This window comes from Heloderma suspectum, chromosome 2, assembly GCF_057233095.1.
Source record: "Heloderma suspectum isolate Gila_16-S chromosome 2, 16-S_ref, whole genome shotgun sequence".
Taxonomy (NCBI): Eukaryota; Metazoa; Chordata; class Lepidosauria; order Squamata; family Helodermatidae; genus Heloderma; species Heloderma suspectum.
In genome coordinates this window covers 80,767,415-80,788,072 of record NC_139459.1, presented here as the reverse complement: position 1 = coordinate 80,788,072, position 20,658 = coordinate 80,767,415, and the positions used below count along the sequence as shown (strand labels likewise).

At 44.6% G+C, this 20,658-nt stretch overlaps 1 long non-coding RNA gene across 1 annotated transcript in view; it reads right to left on the bottom strand.

Annotated features, from left to right (window-relative positions):
- The window catches only part of LOC146352399 (uncharacterized), a 147,143-nt gene extending 126,735 nt beyond the window's left edge, over positions 1 to 20,408 (bottom strand). Inside the window, exons 1-2 of the long non-coding RNA XR_014787355.1 lie at positions 20,309 to 20,408; positions 5,577 to 5,671 (exon numbers count right to left, since the gene is read on the bottom strand). This is a non-coding gene — a long non-coding RNA (uncharacterized LOC146352399). The remainder of the gene's footprint in view (positions 1 to 5,576; positions 5,672 to 20,308) is intronic.
- Positions 20,409 to 20,658: the final 250 nt, after the last annotated feature.

The window sequence follows — 20,658 nt, the reverse complement described above, 5'->3', positions numbered from 1 at the left end:
GAAAAAAGAAATGGCGATTGGCAGGGAGGAGGTGAACAGCTCTGGCCGGCAGGCAGCAAGGTAAGTGGCCCCCAAGCTGGGCTCCCCCCCAGTATCCTCACAGAGAATTCTGGGGGGAGGAGGAACAGATCGCCTCCCCCCCACACATGGATTCCCCACTGGAACAGACGGTGGGGGATCCATACATTCCTATATTGGGCGGTATAGAAATGAAATGAATAAATAAATAAATCTTTTTACAAAATGCGATCACAGACACTGCATTCTAAAGACTGATCAGGGTGAGGGGCTTATGAACCCTTTCCCCTTGTGCATTTTTTTTTTACCCCAAATATCCCAGAAGCAGCAGCTGGGAATTTTTAGTGGAGAAACAACACAAGATGAAAGGGACAAGTACACGCTGCCCTACAGCAGTCTTCCATTTTCGTTTGTGGCCTCCACAGCTGCATTCTGTATTTTTTTTAAAGAAATCACCCAAACACAAACAAAAGCACATTAGGGACAAACTATACATGACTGAACTTGGCATGTGTCATTCAGTCCCGTTTTAAATTCCAACCCACACAGATTTACGTAGTAGATCTCTACAAAGTGTACTGAAGTCTATCATCCTTTCAAAAAGAACCATTTTTGCCTTATTGCACTCCAAGAAAATACTGATCTTGATAGAAGCAAGAGAATCAAGGAAAAGAAGTATACAGGAAACAGCCTTGAAAAGTAGATATGGAATACACAGGGGCCAAAGAAAAGGAAGCAGCCATCCCTAAAGTCAGGGCTGCGCTTGGAGCTACTCCTATCGCAAGTAGTCTGCTATAAGTCAGACCAGGGGTGCTTCCAGACAAGGCTATTATTGTGTCCTTGCCCTGCCTCATTCATGGGAAGTTACGGCCATGTTGACATCCTCAAGATGCCAACATCTTCCTCTTGGAACCATCCTGTGTTTTCCCATTGCCTCTTCCATCCTTTTTCTTACCGCAGAAAATCTGTTAACAAGAAAAACATGGAAGAGCTGCACGATGCCTTCTAATTGATAGCAATCGGAGCTCTCCAAGATGGTAGATGAGCCCAGAAAATGATGCACCATCATGCACTATCAGCTAAACAACAAAGAGGAGGAGAAGGGGAGGAAAAGAGCTTTCCCTCTTGTCTCTCCGCTGCCCCTTCCTTGCCAGATCAGATTCCAGTTCTCTGTATGCTGAACTCCCATGTCATGCTTTCTACTTGTGGAGGGGCTGGATCATAGCCATTCTCAAAGAGATGTTTTCATATTGAGAGGAGTATGTTCAGCATATAAATAAATGCTGGAAATTAAGTATTTGCCCAAGTAGTTTGCTGGAGTGCTACTTCTCTCTCTTTCTATGGGGATATGAGGAAGATATCCACGCCACGCTCCCCTGAGTGGAGAGAAATTCCAGGATCAGCATTAGTTAGGTATGGTCCTTTTGGAAAGGAGAGCACTGGGCATTTAAGTCCCATACATTTTACTGGATCTACTCTAAGTAGGACTAACATTGGATATAGCACAATGTGCTTCCAGTGTCCAGCTAATTCACAAATCTCCTCTCTACATTTGTCTGAATCCCCCTCTGTTCTAAAACTGCCCACCTGCTGTTTCTTTACACCAGGGGTGGGCAAATGCCAGGGGTCCGGGGGCCAATTCCCCACCACCACCACCACCATCATCTGAGTCGCACCCATGCTTACCCTGCTGCCAAATTTCCTGCTGAAATTCAGCGACGCAGAGGCAAACACACACCACACATGATTTTCACTTCCAGCACACCTTGTTTTACAGCAAAGCCACTGGGGCTTTTGCAGCTGTCATGGCAGACGCAGATTTGGTGGCAGCAGAAGGTGCACAAAAGGCCAGGAGGGGCACATGTGACCCCAGAGCCACATGTTGCCCACCCCTGCTTTACACAAACATCTTACATCAGTCCTCTCCCTGTATTATATGATAGTCCGCCTTTCCGCTGAAAACAGTGCTCAAGGTGGCGGCCTGGTCACTTCCTCCAAACTGTAATGACTAACATTCAGGGGATATCTCCAGATATCAAGAGACCATCTTCTACCAATGAGGAGCCATCAACTAACTATCATGGGCTAGTAACAAAGAACCTCCCTTACAAAGGAATGACCCAGCCGCCTGTAATGCTGTTTAGAACATGTTACTGATTGGCCTCAAGATGTTCATTCCTTGTTATTCCAGCAGGGCCAGCGCTGCCACGGAGCAGGGTCAGCCACAGCATAAACTCTCCTGCAGCCTGAGGTGGGAGAGCACACGTGCCACTACATTGCATCCCCCATCCCCTTCCAGTCACGCCTTGCCCCCACCCCCTTCCTGCTGCCATATCGTGCCCCTCCACCCCTTTCTGCCGCCATGTCATGCCCCCCATCTTCCTGCCACCACATTGTGCTGTACCACATGAGCCAGAGGGCAGGTGGGCTCTCTGGAGAGCCATGGTAGTTGGAAAAAGCATCTGGCATGGCTGTCCAGACAGCCAGCCAAAAGGCCTGTCCTAGGAGATTGCCTGTACAGTATGCCTGTGTACACCAGTTGCTGAGGAATCTGGGCGGGAGGGTATTGTTGCACTCTTGTCTTGCTTGTGGGTTTCCCATTGACAGCTGGTTGGCCACTGTGTGAACAGCATGCTGGACTTTATGGAGCCTTAGTAGGGATGTCACAGGAGTCTGAGAGGGGGTGGAGTTTGGCAGACTCCCCCCAGCTCAGCCTCCTGGACCCTGCTCGCTGAGCCGCCACATGTACCGTACCCACTGGCTGAGCCACCGTGCTGTCAACAAGTGCCCAGAGGCCTCCCGTTCCCTCGGCAAGCTGCCATTTTGCCAAAAAACAAAATAGCAGCTGGGTTTCTTTTTGTAAATGTAATGTTGCATAAATGGTAGCCATAAAGGGGCAATTTATGCAACATTAGAGGTGTAAATGGTCCATTTATGCCTGTAATGTTGTGTAAATGACTGACTGCTTTGACCCTTTATGACTGCTATTTATGCAACATTACATTTACAGAAAAAAACAAGCTGCCATTTTGCAAAAAAATGGTGGCTCGCTGAGGGGACAGGTGGCTGCCAGGCACTCACTGGGTGCCCGTGTACTGTGCGGCTGGCAGGGGTTCAGCAGACAGGCAGCAGTGCAGACAGCCCTAATCCTTGGTCTGATCCAGCATGGATCTTCTTTATGACACCCCTCCCACAATGCCTAGCTCTGAGCAAGGACCCCCTCAGAGCCAAGCATTTTGGCTTGGCCAGCCCTCTGAAGAGCCATGGTGGCAGCTTCCTCAGCCAGCACAGCTCTCCAGAGAACCCACCCTCTTGCCTGTGCTGAGAGGATTCTCAGCATGAGTCAGAGGGTGGGTGGCTGCTCCAGAGAGCACTGCCAGCTGCTCTCTCACCGTGGCATTTGACACAGAGCGATACTGGGCCCGGTAGGGCTTTCTGGAGCACCCGCTGGTATCATGAAGTGGGCATCTGCTGCAGAAAGCCCTTCCACCCCTGCTCTCCTGCTGTGAAAAATGCCATGGCAGAAGAGCAGCTGCTGGGGCTCTCTGGAACACCAATTGGATGTGGAACCAGTAGGACCACCTGGCAGGAGGGGGAATCAATTAAACACTTTTCCCACTCCACCACCTGAGGTAGGGGCTTCACCCCAACTCTTGGAAGGGCTGTCCCTGAGCAGGCTCAGTTTGAAGCAACCTGCTTCAGGTAATACCACAACCTCTCTGTGTTTATGTCTGTGTGTAAAATTAAGGAAGGAATTGGGGTACATCAAGACTTTTTAAAAGAGTTGACCTTAGCATGGGAGAAAGCTGTTGTTCAAGTGGCAAAATGTCTTGGGCTGACACTGACTTACAGTGTATGGTTAAATTAGATTTGTTAGAAAACATAATAAGGAAGATACATTCTAAACCACCAATTCAAGTGATCACATGAATAATAACACTTATAGAATGATTGTTTTGTAGGTACACTATTACTATTATTATGAACAATTCTGAGCAGATTACTCAAGACCAGGGGTAGTGAGTGCACCCCCAGATACCTTTCTTGGCAGCCACTAAGGGAGCAACCCTTTGGCTGCCAGACAGCGGCTAGACGGCCATAGGATATCCTGTTTTCCAGGAACTGACCTCGGAGCCTGCACTCTGAGGTTGGTTCCTGGAGAACTGACCTCCTCCCACTTCTGCGCTGCCTCCAAGGCAGCACGGTACAGCCCCGTCCTCCGCGCTCACAAGACGAGTGCAGAGCAGACGAAAAGGGGTGTGTCTGGGGGGGGCGTTCCAGGGTGGGGAAAGTGGAAATGCCTGTACAACACATCCAATGTGTCGTACAGCAGCGTCCTCCCCCACTCTGTCCTCCCATGGCTAGACAGCTGCAATCGGCTGTCTAGCCAAAAATGCAGGGCAGGAGAAGCACGGAGGAAATGATCCCCTCACTGCTTCTCCTGCCCTGCATTGAATAGGCAGTTGCCTCCAAGTTCAGAGGCAGCTGCCTATCTGGATAGGATTGTGCCCTATGGTGCCCTCCCCTCCCACACATACACTTAAAAAAAAAAACACTTTTTCTTAGCAGCAGCTGGGATTACGGTGAGATATGTTTCTGTTGGTACTGAAGACCGTGGGTGTTTTTAGCATGTTGGGGCCCAGATTCCACCTCTACCTTGCATTCAGTCTTTTGGGCAGGTTACTTGCCTTTTGCCATGCCTCCTATGGCAGCCATTTTGTGGTGGTTCCTGGGACAGTTCCTCAAATTGCCCAATGTGTCCACAGCCTCAAAAGGTTGCCTGCCCTGCTCAAGATAGGCAAATGTATAAATCACTCAGCCACAAAACGTCCAAATAATATTAACCTGAAGATAGAAGCCATCAATTTTATTCCAGTAGATGACCCTGGGTAGTTACTATTCAAGTGTTACTACATAAATAAAATTGATTTATGCAAAGGCTATGGGATGATCTTTTCTCAGGATGCCCAAATTCTGTTCCTTCTTGTTCGATCAATAACCTCTTGGCTGAATAGTGCAGCATTTGCTACAGATGTCTTAGCAGAGAAACTGGGCTGAGGCAAAAATGAATAATACGTTTTCTGCAGTGCCAAACTAATGACCCTTAAGTGCTTGAGGGAGAGAGAAAAAAGAGCTCTGTGAGCTGCTTGCCTTTTACAAAGAGACTCTGGCTCATGTATCAGGAAGCAACTACTTGTAAGGATTACAGTTGTGAGCTGGGGGTAAATACTACATGTAGGGCCTAATTTTATGATTATGGCTGGCGACTGGCATATTAAGTCCTTTCTCTAATGCGCTTCCATTGGAGTTTGCTTAAGTATATTTGCTCTCACCTCCTTCCCTTCTCCCACGGCTTATACAGATTCTTCTACCTTTTTAACGTACATTTTAATCATCTTCATCATTTCCCCTGCTGCTTTCACGGAACTCATTGTGTCATCAGAAAGACATTGATCAAATGCTGACAGGTAGGACAGAAAGCTATTTACTTTGAAACGGTAGGAGGGATTCACAGGGCACGGAATCACAGTTAAAAATCTGCATTGGTTGGTACTTACGTTACCAGCGCATTTCATAACTCTACTTGAGCAGGTCCCTAAAGAGCCAGAAGAGTGGGCTTAAATTTCCTTCCAGAAATGCCTTTTTTTACAATCTGAAGTGTAAAGCAGGAAAAGGAAGAGCAAAACACAAGTTAACAGGCTTCAAAAAAAGAGGATTATTCAACAATAATTAAAGAGAAATGTAAAACCAGGGGCCCCATTGCTCTGGATTATTTGCTGTCGTTTCAAATCAACTTGCTTTAAATCCATCTAAAGCACAGCTGATGTTGAAATGACGCTTTTTGCTTCTGGCTTCCTTTCCAAAACGGGGAGGGAGGCAAATCATTTAGAATATTTGTATGAGTTAATATAATTGGTGGGCAGCTGCTGTAAATGCAGCCTTCCTTGGAGAAATCATTTGTTTTCGAACTAGTGTGGGGTCATGTAACTTCATTATTCCATTTACAGCTCCCATTAGGTCACAGTCCCCATTCCTTCCCTGCCAACTTTCATCTCATATGCCAACACTTGCCTTTCAATTCAAGCTTTTTTTTTATTATGATCATTCTCTTATTCCATGAAAGGATTCAAAACAGAATCTTAGATACCACTGTCACATTTTCATTATGTTACCCTTCTATCTTTGATGGGAAATCAGTTACACATTGTGTTATTCTTATCTCCCTTACTAAGGTTTAGAAAGGAAAAGAAAAGAAGGATCCTTTTAAATTAAGTGGGCCCAGTTTGATAGCACTCCCAAATGGCAGGGAAAGGCTGGGAGAAGCATTATTATCTGAATAGTTTACTTGAAAAGGACTATGACACTGAAACAGTCAAATCCCTGAAGTCCAAGCAAAACCATTGAAGTGCATGATCTATAGGTGGCTGTTATTAATAAGGACATTTCTTTAGAACCCTGACAATGCCTTTGGGGAGGTACCTGGATGATGCCTTTCTCTATCTTATGGAAAGGGGTGAAAAATACATTTATAGAAAATGCTTTCTTCATGCCTTTTCAGGGTATTATTCTGTGGCTTCCAAGTTCACACTCACTGAACATGAATGATGAAAATCTATTATTTAGCATTAAAATGGAGATATAATAACCCCCCTGTAGCTGATTAGTAGCATAGCAGCCAGCACAACGTTCTATACAAACCTATACATTACCCTTCATGCCTTTTTCCTTCTTCCACATCCCCATTTAATTTGCCTCAAATCTTTTGGCGAGGGTGTTACAGACATGCCTTTTCCAGAAGGCTAAGCACATTGTGGGATCCTGCCCACAATGTCATTCTGCTAATGCAAATTGTGTTGCACTAGCATAAGGGACTTCTAGCACAACACCAATAGCATTAGCTTGCATGACAGAATTCCCCAGAAAACCCATTGTGCAAGCTAATGCTGTTGACAGGGCACTAGAGGTTCCTCATGCTAGCACAATGTAATTTATGTTACTGCAACAGCATGGTTGGACACTCCCATTATTTGTGTATATAGTAGTGTTGTACCAAAAACTTTGATTCTTCCATTTTCAATGGGGGGTGGGGGGGATGAAAACTCTGTCAAAAGAGGCTGGGGGAGGTGAGAATTTCAGAGAATTTTGTCCTTGGGGAAGGAGTCAGGGTTTCCACATACCTTTTTAAGTGTAGGCAATTCTTGAGGGGTCTTCTTTCTATTTTTTACTTTAAAAAAAAAACACCCCCTGTACTTGAAAGAGCCTAGGACTCTTCTCCAGCCTGGCAATTCTTTCTGAACTCCCAGGAGACCATGTGACCTCACCCTCTCCAATAGACATTCTGGAAGAACTCCTGGCTGGAGAAGAGTCCTGGGCTTCTACAAGTGCAGGGGTGTTTGATTTTTTTTAAAAAAAGAAAAAATAGAAAGAAGACCCCCCCAGAATCACCTACACTTAAAAAATGTATGTGGAAACCCTGTCCCCCTCCCCAAGGAGAAAATTCTCTGAAATTCTCCCCCTCCATGCAAGAGGCAGAAAAAACAATGCCTCTTTCCCTGGAAGAGAAAACATTCCCAAAAATAGGGGGCAGGATTTGTCATGACACCAGTATAGTGCTTTCACAGGGCAACTTTAGGTCTAATGTCCCTAAGAGTTTGTATTTGGACTTTTTTTGCCTTTCTGTATTACCAGTGAGTGAAGGTTTGAGGCCTACAGAGGCAAGGAAAAAGGTCAGCCTAGAGGCTTGGGTTTTTTGTTGGGAGGGGGTATCCCTGAGAGGAATAGTTTCATTTCCCAGGGTAAGTTTCAGTTTCATTTCCCCACTTAAGTTTCATTTCTTCAGGTCTGAAGTAGTACTTTTGGTTTTGAGGGGGGAGGGTATATGAAGAGAGCAAAAGAGCCAGTATGAGCAGAGTCGGGGAGACCAGAGCCTGAAAAAGGAGCAGGAAGAAGCAGCCTGGAGAACTCTAAGTATGGCTAGGGTAAAGGAACCTGTATTTTGCAACTTGTATTTTCTCTTAATGCCTTTTGTATCACTCAGCTCTATTGTGTAACTACCTTTAGTTGTGATTTGGTTAGGGGTGTACGAAACCCCGCTTACCTTGCTCTGCTGGGTTCCGCAGGTGGGGGGAGGTGATCCGTTCCTCCCCCCTGGAATCCTGCTTGGTCGGCTCTGCTCTGTGGCCAGGCCGCAGAGCCACCAGCTGAGCCAACCCACAGTGGGGTCTCCAGCTGCTGCCAGGCTGGTGTGGACGCAAATGGCGTCCTGAGTAGGGGATGCCATTTGCGTCCCTATGGTAGCGCATGGTAGGCTATGTAAATATTTACATAGCCTATCATGGCTAAAGCAGGGATGCAAATGGCGTCTCCTACGCCATTTGCATTCCTGCTTTAGCCGTGATAGGCTATGTAAATATTTACGTAGCCTATCACGGATAAAACAGGAATGCAAATGGCAAAGGGGACGCCATTTGCATCCCTACTTTAGCCGTGATAGGCTACGTAAATATTTACGCAGCCTATCACGGGCTACCATAGGGACACAAATGGCGTCCCCTACTCAGGACACCATTTGCGTCCGCACCAGCCCAGCAGCAGCCAGAGCCACTGCCGCCACCACTGGAGCCGAAGCCGCAGCCAGAGCTGCAGCCACGTAGGCTCCGTTTTGCAGGGCTTTCGCGGGGTGGAGGGGTGGGGGGCTCTGTTCCACCATGGATTCTGGGGGGCTGAATTTACTGGAATTCAGCCCCCCTGGGATCCGTGGTGGAATTCTCTAACATCCCTAGATTTGCTTGCTTTAATTTACCAGTAAACTGTTGTGGTTAAACCTTGTATCTAGAGTGTCAATCACCCCATGCCTACAATCTAAACTCCACGTTATTGGAAAGGGGAAGGTAAAAGAAAGAAGTTGGAACTCTTAAGAAGACAAGAGAACCTTAAAAGTTGCTCAGGCGTTCCAGGTCATAAGGGGAACCCTGACACAGTGATTTGCATCCCCCCCCAAAAAAAATACCCAGTATGAACATTGTAATACTTCTGGAAAAAAGCAAAATCTTGAAATGTAACTTAAGAACACAAGAATAGCCCTGCTGGATCAGACTAAAGGCCTGTCTAGTCCACCAGCACTCTGTTTCCACAGTGGCCAAATAGGCACCTATGGGAAGCTCACAAGCAAGACATGAATGCAATTGCACAAGGTATTCATTATCCGCCATCTGCTTTCTCTATATCATATTGCCATGGATTTGGCACAATGAGGTCTCATTTTCTGCTGTGTCAATAAATCCAGTCCCACCTACTACTACCTATGTCATAAATAGCCACATAAAGGAATGAAATGCTAATCAGAATGACTTAAAATGGCTTCAGAAAGTAATATGTACTACCAGGGGCACATTTGTATATGATTTTTTATCACAAGGAATAAAACAGCCAATGTGTTTTTATTACAGTGGAAGTGTGCGACATCTATCAGTACTGACTGTATTGCTCTCTCTTGACTCAGAAAGAGGCATAGTGGTGGACACATTAGACCCTTGAAGTGGCAATAGTACCATGTGGGGTGCTCTGCACAGGCCATGGAGCTTCCTCGATGCCTGTCACATTCTCTGATTGCAGAAACAACTGCTGAAGGCAAAAATAATTGGTGGCACCAGGTAGAAGCAGCAAGAGGTGCAGTCACATTAAGCCAGGTCTCCAGAGGAAGATCTTGTGCAAACACAGCTTTGCTCTCCTGCTTCTTCCTTGACTTGGGCCTTGGGCCTTCAAGAATGCTACAGCAGATGAATTCAAGGTCACTGAAGAATGAATAAATGGAAGCCACAAGCTATTTAATGGCAGTGCTCCACAGTGTTTAGTCAAATTTGAAATGCTTTGATCAACTTTTCCAATGCTTTCAATTTCTCAGTCTTTCACTGTTATTATTCCTGCTGGAATGCTAAAATACAGTTAAGGGTGTGATGATAGTAGGAACTAAAATGGTCCATTAGGGTATGCATGAGGGAAGGAGTTCTGGGGAACACTAGCAGTGAATGGAAATCTACAGCAGCAGCATTTTTGTTTTTGTTTTTGTTCAGTCATCATAAGAGTTGCACAATGTTAAGTAAAGGTTATGTGTCCTTCACTTCTGTGTTCTATAGCATCATTTTGCAATCTTCTGCACCGGCAGATATCACAAGAAATGTTATTTTCACAAGCACTAAGAAAAACTGGATGTAGAATAAGCCTCATGAAAAGCCATATTCTTACAAGATTCCAAGAATTGCCCCCCCCCCACCTCCACATCTTCTCCTGTACATAAAATAGCACTAGCGCATATAATGGCGCTTCAGCAAGATGAACAAATTCACCCAAAGGATAAGCATAATAAAGAAGATTAGCACTGTTTTGAGTATTCTACAAGCGGAAGAAGGGTGCAATCCTATGCATGTTTAGACCAGGAAACGTGGTCTAAACATGCATAGGATTTTCTCGGTCTAAACATGCATAGGATTGTGCCCTAAATATATTAATTAATAATAAAAATGCTGCTATCATTAGTCATAACCACGAAGTCGTTTTACTTCCTTCTCTCTCTTCCCAATAACCTCTCCTGAACCTGCTGCTCTTGCAACTGCTCCCTCTGATTCCAATCCACCATTGCTGCACCAGCGTTCTCCTTTGCACTTCCACTCCTGCCCTATTTTGGAGCCACATCCTGCTGTTATTGTCCCTGCTATTTGTTCATCATTTTCAGGCTCCTTCAGTCAACAGCTAGCTGGAGAACCACATCCCACTGTGGAGCCCCTGCTGCAGATGAGTACTAGTAGGAGCTACCTCACGCTTTTGTTGAAGTGCATTGCAACCATGTGGGAACTGTTCAAGTGCTATCTGTATAGACTGCTTATCATAATATCGGACAGTTTGTATTACAAGAGACTATTGTAGCAGCAAGGTCAGTTCCAGTTCTTTGAAAATACATTTGAAATCTATTCCAAAACATTCGATGAAATATGGGGGTTCTTTAATTCATCAGTTGAATTGTTTTGGTTGTCACTGCTGCTTTAGTTGTTTTATGGGGTGGTAGTACTTTAGGGGATAAGTACTGTTAGCTGTTTTACATTTTGTTTGTTTTAATTTTGTTGTAAAATGCTTTGGATGTTTTGTGAAGAAGGTGCCTATTTTGTTGTTCAGTCGTTAAGTCGTGTGCGACTCTTCGTGACCCCATGGACCATAGCACGCCAGGCCTTCCTGTCCTCTGCTCTCTCCCAGAGTGTGCTCAAGTTCATATTCATTGCATCGGTGATGCTATCTAGCCATCTCATCCTCTGCCGTCCCCTTCTCCTTTTGCCTTCAATCTTTCCCAGCATCAGGGTCTTTTCCAGAGAGTTTTCTCTTCGCATTAGGTGGCCAAAATATTTGAGCTTCAGCTTCAGTATCTGTCCTTCCAAAGAGCAGTCAGGGTTGATTTCCTTTAAGATTGACTGATTTGACCTCCTTGCAGTCCAGGGGACTCGTAAGAGTCTTCTCCAGCACCACAGTTCAAAAGCATCAGTTCTTCGGCGCTCAGTCGCCTTCCTTATAGTCCAGCTCTAACAGCCATACGTTACTACTGGGAAAACCATAGGTTTGATTATGTGAACCTTTGTCAGCAAGGTGATGTCTCTGCTTCTTACTATGCTGTCTAAGTTTACCATAGCTTTCCTCCCAAGGAGCAAGCGTCTTTTAATTTCATGGCTACAGTCACCATCTGCGGTACTCTTGGAGCCCAAGAAAATAAAATCTGTCACTGCTTCCATTTCTTCCCCTTCTATATGCCAGGAAGTGATGGGGCCAGATGCCATGATCTTAGTTTTTTTAATGTTGAGTTTCAAACCAGCTTTTGCACTCTTCTCTTTCACCCTCAACAAGAGGCTCTTGAGATCCTCTTCGCTTTCTGCCATTAGGGTGGTATTGTCTGCGTATTTGAGGTTGTTGATAATTCTCCTGGCAATCTTAATTCCGACCTGTGATGCATCCAACCCGGCATTTCTCATGATGTACTCTGCATATAAGTTAAATAAGCAGGGCGACAATATACAGCCTTGTCATACTCCTTTCCCAATTTTGAACCAATCGGTTGTTCCAAGTCTGGTTCTTACTGTTGCTTCTTGATCTTACTACGTATTATTATCATGATCATCATCTATACTAATATCTAACCAGTAAAACAAGAGCAGAGTCCAGCCAGAGCCAGCCCTGAGATTGAGATGGCGGGGACTCCATCTTACATGGGTACTAAGGATGTCCACGGAATCCATCGCAGACTCCAATGAGGCCGAATTCCAGTGAATTTGGCCCCCCAAAGTCCGCAGTGGAATGAATGCACTTACTTGTGCCTCTCTGGACTGAATATCCACCCCTGGTCAGTTCCTTTCCACTGTCTGTGTGGAACCTGGAAGTAAGTGATTGGACACAAATATGCGTCCCTAGTTTTTAACGCAATAGGCTATGTAAGTATCTACATAAATAGAGACGCGTAGCCTATCGCGAGAAGAAACGGGGACGCAAATGGCGTAGCGGATGCCATTTGCATCCAGAGAGCACTGTAGGAGCTGGGATGGAGCCGGCCAGCTCAGATTCCGGGGGGGAGGAACGGATTGCCTCCCCCCCCATTGAGGATTCCAAGGGAAGAAATGGATTGCCTCCCACCGTGGTGGACCCCCCTGCGGATGCAAGGTAAGGGGATCCGTATATCCCTAATGTGTACCTCTCCAGTGACAATAGCGATGGCGAGCAGTGGAAGCAGCAGCAGCAGTGCTGGGGCCTGCCATTCCCACAGTGCTCCAGAGCAACATGGCATCAGGTTATTGTGCATAATTAAAGTGGCGGTGGTCAAAGAACCAGCCCTTCCTAGGCCTAGGACAAGGCCAGCATCAGCAGTGGGTCCTGCTGGGGCTTTGTGACCTTAGCTTTGCGATACTCAGCTTCTCGAGTGTGATGGGTGGTGGGTGCTGACACTGGACCTGAATCTAGCCAACAGTAGGATTTTCATCTTACACAAGTGTGTATATGCACACCTACGACACACTTTGTTCCCTTCCAAGGTTACCTCATATAAAACAAATTATTATTTGTTTTTAGATTGTCTTGGGAATGAAATATTCCAGAGAGGCTACCATACAATCTAATTTATCCAAATTAACCAAGGAAACTTTTAATTAGGTTGAATGTCTAAAAACACTGAGATAATATTTGGATGGATAGGACTGTTATTCACTTAGGATGACTTTACAATCAGGTTAGGATTATAGGGCTTTTACTGAATTCCAAAATTAAATTACATCACTTAAAATTAGGATTTGAAGCATTATGTTACAACACCACATCAGCTAATGCAAGTTTCTTTTTAAATCAGGCCATGTCGTAAAAGACATGGAAGATCAAGACTTGATTTGTGAGGATCCCACTGGGACCAGCCCCAACCTCCCTGCGAGATAGGACTGCTTAGGACCCGATCCCAGCTCTCCTTCCAAAAATAGGACTGGCCAAACCTGGCCTTCCAGTCCCCCAAAATACCCAGTAGCCACCCTCCTAAGCCAAGGGGCACTGAATCTAGCACTGAGGTTATGCAGAGAAATCACACCAACTAAGGGAGCAATCCTATGGCTGCTACACAGCAGCTAGACAGCCATAGGATATTCTGTTTTCCAGGAACCGACCTCCCTCTACTTCTGTATTGCCTCTGAGGCTGGGCAGGACAGCCCTGTCCTCCGTGCTCGCAAGAGGAGTGCGAAGCAGCCAAAATGGGATGTGGCTGGGGGTGTTCCAGGGCAGGGAGGGCGGAAATGCCTGTACAACACATCTAATGTGTCCTACAGCAGCCTCCTCCCCCGCTCAGCCCTCCCGTGGCTAGACAGCCACAATCAGCTGTCTAGCTGAAAATGCCGGGCAGAAGAAACGTGGAGGGAATGATCACCTCCATGCTTCTCCTGCCCTGTTTTGGATAGGTGGTCACTTCCGAGTTCAGAGGCGGCTGCCTATCTGGATAGAATTGCACCCTAAAAGTTGGATAAAGGTTTATTTATTAGCATAAAAATAAATGGGAGGAGGGAAAGGGAAGAGTGGAAGTACAAGTTACACAGGAGGGTACAAAGCCAAATTACTTAACTATATACAGAGACCCACACTCAAGCCAAAATAATAAAGCTACCTGGCTCATCCTTACATACCTAAGTATGGATCTCCATAGATAGCAAACAGCCATCTGCAGGTCCAGAACCAAGACAAAGGGAGACCCCATGCCTCTACCTCAGCCCCCTTTTAAAGCCCAGCCCTGGCAACCCAGGGCAGATTTTCCTTCAGCCAATCACTGGCCCAGCCCTGGGTGGACTGCCCTTGCCTCCGAGAGGCTGGAACTCCCCACCAACTCCAGCTGTTAGCACTTCCCAATTAACAGAGACTGCGCCTGGCCTTGAGCGAAGTGCCAGGCAGCCTCTAGATAACACACAATCCCAGGTGGTTACATCAGATGTGATCCCCTGGCCTAACCTTATGGTGGAAAACAGGCCGTCATTCTTGACAACTTGTGTATTCCGTTGCCAAAAAAACACTGGGTTAGATCCAGCTTCTTTCCGCTGGTGGGAATAGGCCCTGAGCTGATGTCCACTCAGAATGCTCCCAGAAGTGGAGATGATCTTTGGGGAGAAGATGATCTTTGCCGATTCCTCCTCCCCCTGCAGCCCCCAGGGCTACATCATCCCCTAGCCCTCTGTTGCTGGGTTGGGTCTGCCAACCTTCTGGAGCAGATGGGGGGGTACAGGGCATTACATAAGAAGGGAAATGATGATCACCTCCTACCCTATTCTGCCAGCAGAAATGCTCTGCTGCATCAGAAGCCTTTTGTAGACAGAAGAAGCTCTTGGGTGTTACTTGGGAGCCAATGGTCTGGTTCACAAATTATGGGCTGCTTAACCCATGAATTATCATGGCCAAGTGGGAGCGAGTGAGCGAGCGCACTGCCTCCCGAACGATCATTGCTTCTGCTTTACAGCTGGTTTTCCCCTGTTCCTGGGTTGTTATTGTGACATGCAAACCTAGCACTATGGGTTGTTTAGGAGTTAAACCATGGGTCATGGTTGGGTTAAACTCTGGGTAGTTTAACCCCTAAAATGCCCATAGTGTCACGTTTGCATGTCACGATAACAGCCAAGGAATGCCCCATTAACCCCTGCCTCCTTAACCTGTTTCGAAAGCCAGATGTAAAGCAGAAGTAATGAGTGCAGTGTGCTTGCTTCCTTCCATTCGGCCATTACAATTTGTGGGTTAAACAACCCATGAATTATTTTGTGCAAACCAGGCTTGGACCCTATGTTGCTCTTCCATACACACAATGGGCGGAGGGGTGTTCTTCAAACTCTTGCTTCCCTCTAGAGCCCCTTCCACCATAACTCACACCATTCCCAAGGGTCCTGCAATCCCCAAGAGAAGCAGGGCGCAGGGAACTGGAGAGGGAATGGGGAGGCAGGAAAGACCCCCTCCATTCCATTAATTTGAGCCTACTGCATGAATGGAAAGTGAGGATCAAAGTCAAAGGTTGGCAAATCCAAAATTGAAAGCAAAGACAATTACCATATGTTACAAAATGCCAAAAACAAGACAAGTCCTATGGCACTAATTTCGATCGACATCTCCCTCAAATTTGTGGCCAACCAAATTTTGGTGGACTTGTACTTAAGAGAGAATGGCTGCAGGAAACTGCCTGCCTGTGATCAAAATGTTGATGCTTTTGAGAAAAGCTACTTCTGCTGCCTAGGTTCAGCTTCAAAATGAAATTGTTCTGCTTTAATCCCCAAGGATTAAAACAATATGATTTAGAACTTTTCTACAAGATGACCACTAAGACCCGGGGGTGGAGGGAGGAGGAAATAAATTATTTTAAACATTCTGGGATATATGGAGAGAGGGAGAGAGGGAGGATATTACATTTTTATTAAAACAGATAACAGGAACGCTATCAGGACAGCAGCTTTCTATTGCCTGCTGAGTCCAGTAATGAGGATTCAGGGCTTGGTAAGTGATAGTGTCAGAATAAGCCTATGGATGCACAGTGAGAGCCACAAAGCAGGCTTGTTCACATGCAGAACTTAATCTTATGAAACATTTATTTAAGAAACACCTACCAATTAAAATTGTCTGTTGTTTTTTATTTTTTTTAAAGGAAGTCAAATACCAGCATCCCCCCCCCCCGCTGCCCCCTTGTATCTGTGGATGGGAATTAGCTAAGCACATTAAGAAATTAATTAGGAATATATGGCCATCTCCTAAAAGGGAGGTATGTACCCCCTCTAGTTAACAGAATGTGCTATGTGTAACCAACGGTTATCTCACTGCCACTCTGCTTTAGCATGCTACAGCTGTAATCCTAAACACACACACACACGTGAAATTAAGGGGGCATATTTCCAGATAAAGGCCTTTTAGGGTTGCAGAGCCAGAACAGAAAACAACTAGATTTTTCATTACAGCATCAAATTGGGGTGGGGTGGGGTCTTTTATCCCATTGTAATCAGCGAGAGAGCGGCCTCATTTTGTGTGGGATACAAAATTTGCTTTTGGCTGGCTGTTTTCTCTCCCATTAATTTCCACTTAGTTCCCTGCTTTCTCCATGTCTCCTCTTCAAGTCCCCATAGCTGGAGAGCCTGAGTGGCACCCATCTTTGGAGCTGATTGGACTGCCAAAGTGGTTCCCCTTCCATTTGACAAGGGGCGATCTGATTCAGCTTGGAGGAGGGAGGAGCGGCCTGACATTTATAACATGCCATCAGTAAAGTGGAACAGCTCTAACACTGTAGTTAAAATTCAGAGCATTAAAGAGTTATGACAGTGAAGTATGCTCAGAATGAGTCGAAGCAGTAAGCATGAAGAATGTAAAATATATTAGCTCCTTTTTAGAGGTAGGGCAGGCTCGCTCATCCTTTGAATATTTGATTTTGTAATTTTCTGTGCATTCGTTGCAGAAAAGTAATTATTTTTGTATGAGTACATTTGCCAATAAAATGTCACATAAGCTAAGAGGAGGACAGTAAAACACATCATGCTACACTTTTTCACATGAAATGGCAATGGATTTAACATCAGGTAATTACAGAGGCCCAGAGAGAAATATGGTGTAATGAACAATATTATGCATTATACCATAATAGAAAGCACTCATATGGCTCTTCTTTCATGTGCTGCCTTTGCACTTCTAAAGGCCAACATTTGAAAAGCCAAGAGTTAGTGTGGTGCATATTAAATGCAGGTATTTCTGCTTTCCCCACAAAATGGGAGAGAAAGACAAGAAAATGTACCAGCAGGAGATACAGCACTTGCCCACAAAATGTCTACTTTGGCAGCCAATTATCCATGCTGAAAAGGCAGATACTTCTGTAAAAGTCAGATTATTTTTTTAAAAAAAAAATTGCACTCCATCATATCCTTACACATACCATGGCTTTTCTTAGGATGTGCTACGAAATTACATCTGTACTTCCCAATATGAGCAAGATGTTTAAAAAATGAATAATGCTTTCTGAAACTCAAGGATTGTGTGTATGTTCCTATGACAATAGGTGGACATGGGGGTGTGGGTGGGGATGGGAAATGCTTAAATACGCACATCCAGGAGATGTGTGTGTGTGGGGATCCACACAGAAATGTCAATCCAGACATTTCAGTGGCAGTGGAAGTAAATTCCAATCCCTTCCTTCAAGGCTTATATGGAGACATTAGCACAGCGTAAAGAGAAGTGCAATTCTCCAGACTTAGACCTTCAAAAAGGTTTCAGTGAAATGAAGGGGTCAAGGCTTGACCTCCATCAGCTCTAGTCTCTTTAGCTCTTCAGCAGTTTCTCTCTGATATTTAGGCTCTAACTTTGGACAGGAGCTTCAATCAGAGTTCGCAACCAAGTGATTTTACGCCAAGAACAACTTTGCTTGGCAGCAGGAGCTGGCACATAGGGCTCTGTTCTTCTGAAGGACTAAATGTGTCTTAGAAAGGGAAGGTGATAAGGCCCAGTTCTTGACCTCATGCCTGGATGAAATATTTAGCTTAGCCTTGTTTTTTCTTTTAGCTTAGCCTTGTTTTTCTTTTAGCTTAGCCTTGTTTTTTCACGTTTTTGCAACTGATTTATAATTCAGGTTTAAAATCTATTTACTTTGAAACAAGACCCACTCATGTGCACATAATTGCTTGATAATCAGGGAGTTGGACCCAGACTTAGTCATACTTAGAGTAGACCCATTAAAATCAATGGAAATGAAGTTAGTCAGGAGAAAGCTACTAATGAGTGTTGCAGGTGACTCTTATGTAACAGGATCTACTTATGGGTAAGCATGACAGAAAGATCTTCACCATGATGGAAGGCATTGCTGGATAATATATGCAAAATTAAGTGCCATGTAGAACCAGAATTGCAATTTCATTTCTAGCTGATTGCAAAAAAGCAATATCTCAGCAGTATTAAAGGGCTGTACCTTAGGAGTAATCCATGTATCTATCCTTTCTGGTACCTATATATTAATAATATGCATTTCATTAGTTCATTCATCCTAACCAAAATGTCTGGGATACCGTTGCATGTGAACAAACAAACCAAACTAGGGCTATTTGATCGCCTTAACACTGAATCAGTCTTCAGAAAGGTGTCACAACCAGCCACAAGAATAAACTGCATTTCCATGAACAACAGTGTGATGGTTTCCCATCACTAATGGTATGTGGAAAATCTCTTATTAAATGTTCATCATTTTCCAGTGAAGCACTCTTAGGAGAAGATGTAATCTGTCAACCTTTAGCCTAAGAGTGCAATTTTTGTTAACATGCTGTAGGAAAGAAAGCATTGATATTTTTCACCCAGTGAGCTTTATGCTTGTCTTGTTCAGTTTGTGCCAGCAATCAGCTATGAACAAGCTAGGTATTTGTTTATGGACTAACAAAATGCTTGTCATTACAAAGGATGAGAGGCATGTGGAGGGAGGCCTATATATTGCACATTACTTTGCCTGTCTTTGCCTCTCCCTGCTGCAGGAAAGGTAAATCTGCCCCACCAGAATGTTACCTTTCATTGTAGCTTCTTCCTTTACAAAACAAAATTAAAAAACCAAACAGGGGAGCACTTGAGAACACTGGAGGTTCTACAATCTGTCCTCTGTCCAAATCAGTGCAATATCTGGACCAGTTTTCCTGCACTTCACAGTTGTGTTTGATATTACAGTCCACTTACTTTATCCCTTTGAACTGAATGGGAACCACTGAACCCACCCTATCTGCATAGTCCACCCTGGGTTTCATTTCTTGGTCTAGAAATGAGGGATGCATGAGAAATTTATTCAGCCCAAATTTTTACACGATGTACCCAATTTGTATCTCCCAAACCTATACATGAACTGAAATATACGTACTTGCACACTAAAATCTGCACTTTTCAGAATTTTGCATTGCATTTATCAATTCAAGTAATGCTCACATACATGTATACAAGAGTGTATACAAAAATGCGTATATTAGGGGAAAGTAGGCACTTGTGAAAAAGTATATACAGTGTGTATATTAGAAGAAATATACACAAAATGTCTATGAATTTTTGTTTGGACCTTTTTGTTTTTGTTCGCAAACTGATGTGGAAGCACCAACTTATGGTCAGGAAAATGAGAAAGTGAGTGAAACTAAAAGTGACAGATTCGCCCATCCCTACTAGAAACCCCCATATGAGGGGTCACGGGTTCATGCTAGCTAGCCCTTTCCTGCCTGAAAATGTCATCCAATTCTGTTGAATGGCAAAAAATGACAGCCATTTGTTGATTTCCCAATAGCAGCTATTGGGAAGGAATGACGCTTCAAATTTCCAAAAGCACAGCACTGATATGTAGTGAGACCTCGGTCAAACCGGGCAGCCTCCAAAGCAATCTGAGCTGAGTCCGGTCCTTTCTGAATCCCTGAAGTGTGATCTGTATTGAAACTTGTGTCAGTGCACATCCATAAAAACTGCATGATGTCCCATGGTGGCAACTCTCCTACCTAATTTTACTTTTAGTTGAATATGTACACGCACATGCACGCACCTTGATATATAATCTGCATTAGCCCGGTGGAACGGAACCCATTGCTTCTTGTAGCTGGTAAATAGCCATGATCCCATTAATGCAAGTCTCAAGAACAGTTGCTAAACAATTTATTTTCTACCACTTTCTCAGTATGCATGTCAATTGACAAAAGTTACATTTTTAGAACCAGCCATTTGCCCTTCAGTTTCCAAAACTCCCTGTAATGGAATTGTCTGCAAGAATAAATCATACCTTGCTCCTCAGCTATTCCTTTCCTCTGTTTTACAGAATAATTGAGTGCTTTAAATATTTATGGTCCTCATTTTTAGACAGTAGGCACCCAGCTGTGTATGAAAAATGCAGATGAAACTGGAGAGTGCCTAAATGTGAAAAAGAGACTAAGATCATTATTTGGACACTCAAATTAATATGTAGGTTTTATAGGCAGAAAGATACTGGGGAGATGAGGAGGGGACATCCTAGAAATTGTCATCCAGTCTCAGTGCTCCTATCTCAATAACAGAGACAGCCAATGGCAGCACAGACTGCTTGCAAACATTCCTATGATTTAATGGATAGATACCTTGCCACTAAAAAACACA